The sequence below is a fragment of the Chiloscyllium plagiosum genome, chromosome 21 (genome assembly GCF_004010195.1).
Source record: "Chiloscyllium plagiosum isolate BGI_BamShark_2017 chromosome 21, ASM401019v2, whole genome shotgun sequence".
NCBI lineage: Eukaryota > Metazoa > Chordata > Chondrichthyes > Orectolobiformes > Hemiscylliidae > Chiloscyllium > Chiloscyllium plagiosum.
This window is the reverse complement of record NC_057730.1, coordinates 7,805,441-7,817,677: the sequence shown is the minus strand read 5'-3', so window position 1 is coordinate 7,817,677 and position 12,237 is coordinate 7,805,441.

The window sequence follows — 12,237 nt, the reverse complement described above, 5'->3', positions numbered from 1 at the left end:
GGTGCAGCAGGGCTGGGATCAGGTACAGGTTTGGGGGTCAGGGTTCCTGTGCCAGGGTGATGCTGGCATGGCCTCAGCATTGTTATACTGGGGTGGGGCAGGTCGTGGGCTTGTTGTAGGGGAAGGTGATAAGGTGGTCTCCATGTGGGCGGGCCTGGCACGTTGCATCTTCTTTAGCGCCTTCCGGCCAGCGGGATGCTCACCCTCCTCCCTGCCAGAGGCTGAGGCATTGGAAGCCTCTGACATAGCCACCGCTGCCGGGGCTTGTGGTGTTGACTTTGGGGGCGGGGGAGTGAGTGCGGTGGTGCCTCCCTCTGCTGTTGGTGTGGGCTGGGCAGCCTTCTAGGTGGTGCAGTTTTTTCTTATATGCCCCACCTCATGGCACAGGAGGCACCACATGCCGGTCGCCATCCAGAAGACGTGGCAGGCTGCGCCCTCTTGGAGGAGGGTTAAAGAGCCCTCAGTGTCCTCCCAGGCCAGGCAAATGAACACCTGATGTTGGAAGGAGTAAATATGCCGGAGGGCAGGGTCCTTGAGACCGAGCAGGAGCGGCTGGACCCCTGACCGGATCTCCCCCAAGGTGTTGAGGTGGGGGAGAAGGAGCTCATTGGTAATGAAGGGCGGGACGTTAGAGATCACGACCCTCTGGGCCGTAACCTCCAAAGGGTCGACGGCCAGATGTGTCCCGCCCACAGTGAGCCCCCTCTCCACAGCCAGGTGGACCGCCTGCTCGGTCTTGAGGAAAAAGACTGACTTCCTGTACATCCTGGCCACAGTGACAATGACCAGTGGGCAGACCACACTAGCCATGGCCTTACTGCAGGCCTCGATGGTCATGTTGGGGTGGGGATAGGCCTTGACCCCCAGACGTTTAGTTAGGTGCCTGAAGGGGGTCGTGGTTGCAGTCGGGATTGGAGCAGCCGAGCCTAAGGCAGCAGCTACCCTGGCGTAGTGCGGCTGGGTCCTGCAATGTTTGGACTCGTCATGCTGTGCTGCTGTATGGTGGTAGGCCCCAGGAACCAGCTGTATCGTTAAGTCCAGGTGAGGCCTCAGGCAGTGGCAGCAGCAGCACGTGGAGGCAGGCCTCAGGTCACAGCAGTGGAGGTCTTGGGAGGGTCCCAAGGCAAGTCCCAGGTAGGCCTCCAGTCGTAGCAGTGGTGGAGGTCCTGGGGAGGGGCCCAAGGTGAGTCCCAGGCAGCAGTGGTGGAGGCAGGCCTCAGGGGAGTTCTAGGTAGGCCCTTGGTCGCAGTGGTGGGGGCAGGCCTGTTGAGGGGGGATCCCCAAGGCAAGTCCCAGGCAGCCCCAAAGCGAGTCCCGGGCAGGAGTGGAGGAGTTGGGCCTCCAGCAGCAGCAGCGGTGGAGGTCCTGGGAGAGGCCCAAGGCGAGTCCCAGGCAGCAGCAGTGAGGCAGGCCCCAAGCAGTAGTGGCTGAGGCAGGTCCGGTTGGGATCGCAGAGACCAGCAGTGGGAGTAGGCCCCAGGCAGCAGCAAAGCTCCCTTGACCTGGGTGAGGCCCAGGCTGCAGCTCCAGAAGTAGGCCCAGGACTCAGAGCTGTCATCCTCCTCCTCGTTGTCCTCCTTATTCAAATTTCCCCTGTTTAGTTTCTTTTATCTTTTTAATTTTTTTTCTTTCTTTTCTTTTTTAAACCCCCACACTACCGCCTAACTGCGGTAGTGCTTATTTTTTCCCCAGCACCCGTGTGGAGGCAGGCCTCAGGTCACAGCAGTGGAGGTCTTGGAAGGGTCCCAAGGCAAGTCCCATGTAGGCCTCCAGTTGTAGCAGTGGTGGAGGTCCTGGGGAGGGGCCCAAGGCGAGTCCCAGGCAGGTGTGAGACACAAGGTGCACGAATCTTTATTCAAATTTCCCCTGTTTATTTTTTTCTTTTTATTCGACACTCCTGTTCATTTTTTTTCCTTTTTCTCTTTCTTTTTTTCAAATTTAACCCCCACACTATCACCTAAGTGCGGTAGTGCTTATTTTTTTCCCCAGCACCCATGGTGTGGGTGTGCAGGTGTGAGACACAGTGAGACACAAGGTGCACGAATCTTTATTCAAATTTCCCCTGTTTATTTATTTATTTTTCCTTTTTTTTGTGCAGGTGTGAGACAACACTCCTGTTTTTTTTTGTAACCCCCACACTACCGCCTAACTGTGGTAGTGCTTATTATTTCTCCCCAGCACCCATGGTGTGGGTGTGTGGGTGTGAGACATAGTGAGAGACACACGAATCAAATTTCCCCTGTTTTTTTTTAGCCCCCACACTACCACCTAAGTGCGGTAGTGCTTATTTTTGCCCCAGCACCCATGGTGTGTGTGTATAGGTGGGAGACACAGTGAAAGACACAAAGTGCACAAATCTTTATTCAATTCCACCATCAGGAAGATAGGAAAACACTCGGGTGGCCAGTGACAAACACTGCCCTTCACATCAAAGGGCAATGCTGTGTGATCAAAACAGTGAAGGGGAGGGTAGGGACTAAATCAAAATAGAGTTGGAGGGAGAAATAATGCACTCCACTCCCCTGTTTATTTTTTTTTTTTTGCTGTGTGATCAAACAGTGAAGGGGAGGGCAGGGAAACATTCTTGTTTATTTTTTTTTTCTTTTTTAACCCCCACACTACCACCTAATTGCGGTAGTGCTTATTTTGGTCTCCTGTTTATTTATTTTATTTTTTTTTCCCCCCAGCACCCATGGTGTGTGTGTGCAGGTGTGAGACACAGTGAAAGACACAAAGTGCACCAATCTTTATTCAATTTCCACCACCAGGAAGATAGGAAAACACCCGGGTGGCCAGTGACAAACACTGCCCTTCACATCAAGGGACGGTGCTGTGTGATCAAAACAGTGAAGGGGAGGGTAGGGACTAAATCAAAATAGAGTTGGAGGGAGAAATAATGCACTCCACTCCCCTGTTTATTTTGGTCAGCCAGGTCTTCCTCACTGGCCTGGGTTAACAACTCCAATCAACGACCACACCGTCAATAAGATCCACCTAGTTGCAATCAATAGAATTCATTTTCAAGATATAATGTTTTAGCAAAATGCCTGTAAATGTAAAAAATACAAATATCCATTATTAATGGAATTCCCAAATCCAATCTCAAGGTCCCATTATGTGGGAAAATGTATGTGTCAGTCAAATAGGCTCAGTGAATTGCCTGCTCCTATAACTGTATGATTGTTAGTCTAGCTATGCAACTAAAGCAAAAAGGGAAATTAGATCCTAACAGCAGACTTAAGTTCATTGATATCAGATTTCTGCTAACTGCCAGAGGAAATGATGGATGCAGGTACAGATACAACATTTAAAATACATTTGGACAGGCACGTGGGTAGGAAAGATTTGGAGGAATATACCTGGGAATAGCGTAGTTTGGAAAATTTGGTCAACATGGATGAGTTGGGCTGAAGGGTCTGTTTCCATGCTCTGAGTGAGCAATTTCATTACTTGGTTTCTGCTTGTTACTTATTTGTCCTTGTTCATAATTCAAAGTTCCCATCAGTCACTCATTTAATGAACAGTAATTTACTAGGCAAATATTTGTTTGAGCTAATCCTAACGTATTTTTCTCCTTACATGTTTAAGGTGCAATGATTTCAGTCATTGAGGCTTTGAAAATTTAATGCTATAAATCAGATGCAAGATTGTCGTCATCGATGGAGAATGACTTTGATTTCTTTTAACATTTTGATGTGGTCTGCTATAACAATTGCAAATTCCAATCACAAAGTCCCTTTCCTGATAAGAATGCTGCCTCGTGCATTGACTGAGCTGAGTTAAAGCCAGCATTAATCAATGGTAATTAATGGCAATTAATCCATTAGTGCTATAAACTGAAGCTATAACTTTAGGAGTTGCAATGAATCATTTAGGCGCTGATCATGGACAATTTCAGTGTTAAAATCTTAAAGCAGGTTTAAAAATAAAATTTTAAGTAGACATTAAGATCATTAATACTTAAATATTGTTTTCCTGTTGCATGCCTTTCGATAATAGTTCTTAGGAGTCCATGGGCTGTGAACCCCAAAAAATATGTAGTATTGATCATAAACTGTGAACTAATGGAATCCGCTCCAACACTCTACTCAAGCATACATCCCGAGATTGTTTTACAATGGACCAAGAGACCAGGTAAATTAAATTTGTGTAAGGCTGGAGCACAAAGCTCATTAAATAAAGATCTAACGATTTGGAAGGAGAATCGAGAATTTGTTTTTTTACTTAAGTTAATGAGACAAAGATGTGGAGAGGCATTGCCAACCTTCTGGGTGTGTTAACTCTATTTGGTTAAGCCCTCAGTATAATTGCTGAGACCAATCTTGGTGATAAAATCTGCTGGCCGCGGTGGGGGAGTACTGACAATTGGGGAAATGCTGAACACTGATGCAACAAGGACAAAAGACTCAGTATATGAGCAAAAAAAAACTAAAGCAAGATTGCAGGAAACTGTACTTTAAGGAGATGCCGGTGTTGGACTGGGGTGTACAAAGTTAAAAATCACACCACACCAGGTTATAGTCCAACAGGTTCAATTGGAAGCACTAGCTTTCGGAGCGACGCTCCTTCATCACAATCACCTGATGAAGGAGCGTCGTTCCGAAAGCTAGTGTGCTTTAACCCGGACTATAACCTGGTGTTGTGATTTTTAACTTTGTACTTTAAGGCAAACATGATGTGTTGGTACTGACTGTCACCTTATTAGGGTGGCTGGGATACAATCCAGTAATCTCAGAGGTCTGAAATATGCAGGTAATGTGCAGTCCCAGTGTTAGGGTGTTTTCTGGGTTCCTAACCTGGAGGCGTGTTTTGGAGGGACATCAGATGTGATGTTCCTCAAGGAGGACAATGAAGAAGCCAAATAATTTGGGGTGTCAGGTGACCTACAGCAATGGTAGGAGTTTGTGGGGTTAATTCTGAGGCATGGCAGAAATACATCACACCAAGGAAGACGAAGCATACTTAAAGGGAAAACTAGGCAACCGTGACTGACGAGAAGTTGGACAGCATAAACCTAAAAGAAAAGGCACACAGTGTGGTGAAGATGGAATTTGAGGGTAAGTTAGATGGCAAAAAAAGTTACACAAATTATCTTTAGATAAGGGGGCGGCACAGTGGTTAGCCTCACAGCGCCAAGGACCTGGGTTCAATTCCAGCCTCAGGTGACTGTCTGTGTGGAGTTTAGCACATTCTACATGTGTCTGTGTGGGTTTCCTACGGGTGCTCCGATTTCCTCCCACAGTCCAAAGATGGATTGGCCACACTAAATTGTCCCTTAGTGTTCAGGGATGTATAGGTTAGATGCATTAGTCAGGGTAATGTAGATACGTAGGGGAATGGGTCTGGGTGGGTTACTCTACAGAGGGTTGGTGTGGACTTGTTGGGCCAAAGGGCCTGTTTCCATATTGTAGGGATCCTATGTTTCTATTCTGAGATTCTATAAATAAAAGGTATGGGAGAGGCAAGAGTGGACACAAAACTGTTGGAAAATGATGCACAAGAAATAGTAATAAGAAACAAAGAAATGGCAGAGGATCTGAATAGGTACTTTGCATCAATCTTCACAATGGATGTCACTAGTAGTATAGCAGAACTTTAAGAGTCAGGCAAAGGTGAGTGTAGTGGCTATCACTAAGGAGAAAGTGCTCAGAAAGCTGAAAGGTCTGAAGGTGGATAACTCACCTGGACCAGATGGACTACACCCCAGAGTTCTGAAGGAGTTAGCTGAGAAGATTGTGACGGCATGAGTGGTGATCTTTCAGGAATCACTGGAGTCAGAGAGTGCCAGAGGACTGGAAATTGGGTAAAGTAACCCTCTTATTAAGAAAGGAGGAAGGCAGAAGACCTGAAACTATAGGCCAGTTAGCCAAATCTTGGTTATTGGCAAGATTTTAGAATCCATTATGAAGGATGAGATTGCAGAGTACATTGAATTGCATGGTAACATAGGTCTAAGAATTTGTTAGAATTTTTTGAGGAGGCAATGAGCAAGTTAGATAAAGGAGAGCCAGTGGATGTGATCTATTTGGATTTCCCAAAGGTCTTTGACAAAGTGCTACACAGGAGCCTGCTAAATAAGATAAGAGCCCATGGCGTCAGGGTCAAGGCATGGACATGGATAGAGGATTGGCTGACTGGCAGAAGGCAGAGTGTAGGGATAAGGGGTTATTTCAGGATGGCAGCCAGTGACTAGTGGTGTTCCACAAGGGTCTGTGTTTGGCAACAACTACTCACATTATACATTAACAATCTGGATAAAGGAACCGAGGGCATTGTGGCTGGTTTGCAGAGGACACAAATATAGGTGGAAGGACAGGTAGTGTGGAGGAAGTGTAGAGGAAGTGGGAAGGTTGCAGAAGGACCCGGGCAGGCTAAGACAGGGGTCAAAGAAGATGCAAATGGAATTTGATATGGGAAAGTATAAGGTTACGCACTTTGTTAGGAAGAATTGAGGCATAGATTATTTTCTAAATGAGGAAAGGCTTCAGAAATCATAAGGAACCCTAGTTCAGGATTCTCTTCAGGTTAGTATGCAGGTTCAGTTGGCAGTTAGGAAGGCAAATGCAATTTTAGCATTCATTTCAAGAAGGCTAGATATCAGAGCAGAAATGTACTTCAGAGACTATATAATGCTCTGGTCAGACCCTATCTGGAATATCGTGAGCAGTTATGGGCTCGCTATCTCAGGAAGGATGTGCTGGCAGTGGAGGGGTACCAGAGGAGGTTTACAAGAATGGTCCTGGAGATGGACGGCTTGTCATATGAGGAACAGTTGAGCATCTGGATCTGCACGCATTGGAGCTTAGAAGGATGAGAAGGGATCTGATCGAAACTTGTAGAATACAGAGGCCTGGATACAGTGGACATGGAGAAGATGATTCCACGAGTAGGAGACACTAAAACTCAAGGACGCAGCCTGAGAATGACTCTTTAAAACTGAAATGGAGAGGAATTTCTTCAGCCAGAAGGTGGCGAATTTGTGGAACTTGTTGCCACATAAGGCTGTGGAGACCAAGTCATTGCGTGCATCTAAGACCGGGATAGATAGGTTCTGATTAGTAATAAGATCAAGGTTTGCAGGGAGGTGGCAGGAGAATGGGGTTGAGAAACATATCAGCTCTGATCAAATGGCAGAGCAGACTCAATGGGCTGAATGGCCTAATTCTGGCCCGATGTCTTATGATTTTATGGAATTGACGTCATCCTAAAATTGAAGGAACGCTGACAAATAATGAATAATTAACTATTCCATGGAACACGATGTTTCCAGGGCTGTCGGAGCTGAGAAAATATCTTGTTCTTTAAAACAATTATGTGAGGCAAAATTTGTGAGGTATTGGATATTTGACAGATTTACAGATTACCCAAGGGAATTGAGGTCTTGCTGTGATTTTTTTTCTTGAAATTTTAAGCCTTTCTTTTATTTTTTTACTTATTCCATTTTTATAGTTCATTCACATGGCGCTCTTTTTGGTTTTTCTTCTTGTTCCAATGATGTAGCAGAATATGGGCTAAAATTACACTGTGGACAGAATTGTCTGCTCCCTTGATAGGCTGGGGAAATGATGAGAAAATACAACGAAAATGACAAAAGTAGAACCTTGATATTGGGGGAAAAAAAAAATTCCCATTTGCCCCTTAAGGTTTGAAAGGCAAATTCAGAAAAGAATGGAGATGACTTTATTTGCGAGTATTTGCGTCCTATTATTAACCCAAGTCGTCTCATTTCCGACGCGGCTCCCAATTTTCCTTTCTTTCCGTGAAGAGGTAGACAAGGCTACCTTTGACCTGAAAGTTGGAGTGGATACCTTGCAGCAGCTTATTGTTTGCCTCTCCCGTGCCTTCATCCAACTCCATCTTGGTGGTAACGTTCCCGCACGGTCCATGGACACTATCCTCGGCTGCTGCTTGCAGCTGGTTTGAAATATGAAGCCAGTGTGGACAATATCCAGAGACCATTGAGCATTGCCACCGTTCATGCCTTGCAAATCCATGAGGCAGCCATCAAAACCTCCAGTTGAATCATTAATGAGTCAAAGTTAATGTGAGAAAAGTCGCCATGGGCTCTGGTGGACCAGGTATTGTGAATCGAAAAACAAACTTTGCCAGTAAATTGGGAATTACAGCTCAATATTACATTGTGTGCAGTTCCATGGAATACAAGAAGGCAATAAAACTCAGTATCCATTATGTCAATATTCCACATGGATACACCCCGATTACTGATCCAAGGTCACTGCACATAAGCCATTCAGACCACTTCTTGGATCCCAACATATTCAACGCAGATCTCCTACCTCTTTCATTGAAATTCTTGATGAATCTTGGTAGACACATGAACGGTAGGCAAACAGAGGGATAGAAACCACATATGGGCAATGAGTAGTGCGTCTAAATAAGGAGTAGGAGTTAGAGTAGGCTTGGTGGGCCGGAGGGCCTGTTCCTGTGCTGTATTGTACAGTATGTTAGTACAGTCAGACTTTCTAAAGGTAAATGTTAGGATGTATCTCGAATTGTTACATTGGGGTTTCATTTTATCCATTTGAGTTGTACGGGGCAGTATGGGAGCTAAGCCAGTATTCAAACTAATAGACGTGGTCTAAAGATTAGGATTCCTGAAGAAGGGCTCATGCCCGAAATGTCGATTCTCCTGCTCCTTGGATGCTGCCTGACCTGCTGCGCTTTTCCAGCAACACATTTTCAGCTCTAAAGATTAGGAGACCATTTAGGAGAAATGTTAGGAAGCACTTTTACACACAAGGGGTGAAAGAAGTTTGGAACTTTCTTCCACAATTGGCAGTGGATGCTGGATCAGTTGTTAACTTTCAATCTGAGATAAATTTTAGCCCTGCAATGGCATAAAAGGCAGCTCATAGAGTCATGTAACATGGAAGCAGAGCCTTCGGTCCAACTAGTCCACGTTGACCATGTTCCCAAACTAAACTAGACCCCACCTACCAACGTTTGATCCATATCCCTCCAAACCTTTCCTATTCGTGTACATATCCAAATGTGTTTTCAGGCTTGAGGCCTACTCCTGTTTGCTGTTCTTATTGATTCTGTCCCAAGTTTGCCTTCAGAAGGTGATGGCAAGGCATGTTGACAGCTGAGTGGTTTGATTAGATTAGATTGATTAGATTCCCTACCATGTGGAAACAGGCCCTTTGGCCCAACAAGTCCACACTGACCCGCCGAAGTGTAACCCAGCCAGCCCCCTTTTCCCTCTGACTAATGCACCTAACACTGCGGGCAATTTAGCCTGGCCAATTCACCTATCCTGCACATCTTTGGACTGTGGGAGGAAACAGGTGCACCTGGAGGAAACCCACGCAGACACAGGGAGAATGTGCAAACTCCACGCTTCTGTGGATCTAGAATTACACATGGGCCAGGTTGGGGAAGACTGGCAGATTTCCCTCTCTAAAGCAGCATAACTCATCAGGTGACTTTTCATAAAAATTATTAATTCACATTGAGAGCATTATGTTGCGCAGTGTCCATGAAAGATTGAATGGCCTTTGATATTTCTTTACTTGCTGATATTTTAATAATTATTTTGTTGCAGGGTTTCTCCCAATGCACAACCAATGACTTGGTTGCTTGATGGTTCCATTCTGACTTATAATTAGAAGATAGCAGAATGTCATTTACTTTATTAAACATTTATTCTCTGGAATTTCTGGAGACTCGCTGAAGATTATCCCCATTGCCCCCTCTAATACCATCAGACCTGATCTTTATATGGGTTGTATACATCAACACTGGATCTGCTTTGTGATAAGATATTCATTCTGGAAATTATAATTTCCATAACTATTAACTTTGATTGCTCATAAATAATACATACATTAAAATTAATGACAAATCACAAATGTCGTAAGGAAACACTGGAACATTTTTCACATTTTAGAATTAATTTAAATTCACTCAATTACTTTTCCATCACCACCTACTGATTCTTTCATTAAAACACCAGTACGGAATAGTTTCCACAGCTGGTACTAACTTGACATTTAGAATACTTTACCTGTCACTTCTCAGAAATCTTTGCCTATTTTTTGATTACCTTAATTCACTGTATTTTTGTCTTATTTTGCTCTTCCCACTGTGATGGACTAGAATAGATCACCTCAAAATATTTTAAGAAGGTAGCCCAGACTCTAATCTTTTCTGATTTTAAATGTGGACGGGAAATGTCGTGTTCTAGATGCGATGTGACTGGTCAAACTACTCTGTTAGGCAAAATCCAATTTATTTAAACATTATAGTTAAAATACAAAAGAAAGTGGAATTTAGAATAACTTAACTATTGGAAAACTTAACCGAATAGTAGATACAGTAACTATTATTAAATAACAGTTCCAATATAATAACATGCCATAAACACACCTCTTGACCAAAAAAAAAGGGCAAATTCAGACACAGATTCTCACATGCAGTTTTCCAATCCAGGAGGGAGAAAACATCACGAGAAAATTCAGAGGGTGTAGCAGCCAGGAGACATTCACTGAAGCTTTAACTCTTTTGAGACTCCAAGGGATCTGCTTAAAATCAAACCTAAAAACTAAACAACTACTCCAAAGCCTGGTCTGTGAGACCTGGCCACCTGTTTCCTCCCACAGTTCAAAGATGTGCAGGGCATGTGAATTGGCCATGCTAAAATTGCCCATAGTGCTAGGTGCATTAGTCAGAGGGAAATGGGTCTGGGTGGGTTACTCTTCGGCTTGTCGGTGTGGACTTGTTGGGCCGAAGGGCCTGTTTCCACACTGTAGGGAATCTAATCTAATCAAGCCACTCAGCTATCAACATGCCTTTGTGAGGTGGCTTACATTGTTCCAAATTCAAACAAAAACCCCCAAGGCCTCACAAGTTGTTTACTTTCTTAGAGACAGCTCTGTACCCCTGCCTTACAACATCTCTTCATAAAGAAAACATCAGGAGAAAATAAATTTGGAAAGCGACAGCATTCTCACATCACCTCAAAGGTGCTTGGTTCAACTATGGGCTGAATTTTCATAGCAACGGAAAGGATCTTCAGTTTAGGCAAAATGCCAATAGATCCACAATCCTAGGGGTTGTACCCTTGAACCAGGCACCCATCAGATTTGGCCAAGACAGGAGGGGAAGGATAGAGGAGGGGGATTGGACACAGGGTGCACTTTGGCCATTATTGATTCATCTAGGTAGCTGCGTGTTAAAGTACAGCAGCCTTTAAACCGACCCAACTTTGGTCAGCGTAATTTTGACTCCATGCGGCATTTTCTTTGGCATCGGAGCGGGACTGGCCTGGGATTCTAATGGGGTGGGGGGGGGGTGGTCATAAATGGAGGGTGAAGAGTATGGGAAGGGAAGGGTCAGGTCTTCCAGCCCAGAGTTAAGTGGACTTTGTCTTCTATTCTCTTTTTATCAAATTTCTTTTTTTTTTGCTTTATTCTGTTATCGTGGAAGGGTGTTGGTTAGGCCACTTTTGGAATATTGCATTCAATTCTGGTCTCCTTCCTACAGGAAGGATGTTGTGAAACTTGAAGGGGTTCATTAAAAGATTTACAAGGATGTTGCCAGGGTTGGAGGCTTTGAGCTTTAGGGAGAAGCTGAATAGGCTGGAGCTGTTTTACCTGTTGTGTTGGAGGCTGAGGGGTGACTTTGTAGAGGTTTATAAAATCATGAAGCGCATCGATAGGGTGAATAGTCAAGGTCAAGGGTGTCCAAAACTGGAGGCATGGGTTTAAGGTGAGAGGGGAGGGATTTAAAAAGGACCTAATGGGTGACTTTTTCATGCAGAGGGTGAATCATAGGATCCCTATAGTGTAGAAACAGGCCATTTGGCCCAACTATTCCACACCCACCCTACAAAGTGTAACCTATCCAGACCCATTCCCCCACTACTCTACATTTTCCATGACTAATGCACCTAACCTGCACATCCATGAATACTATGGACAATTTAGCATGGTTAATTCACCTAATCTGCACATCTTTGGAAATATGGGAGGAAACCGGAGCATCCAGAGGAAACCTACGCCAATGTGTGGAGAATGTGCAAACTCCACACAGACAGTCCCCCAAGGGTGGAATCAAACCTGGGTCCCTGGCGCTGTGAGGGTGGAGACTGTAATTGTCTGTACTGCTAGAGGAAGTGGTGGAGGTTGGTACTATTACAGCATTTAAAAGGTTTCTGGATGGATAAATGAATAGGAAGGGTTTAGAGGGATTTGGGAGAGTGCTGACAAATGGGAC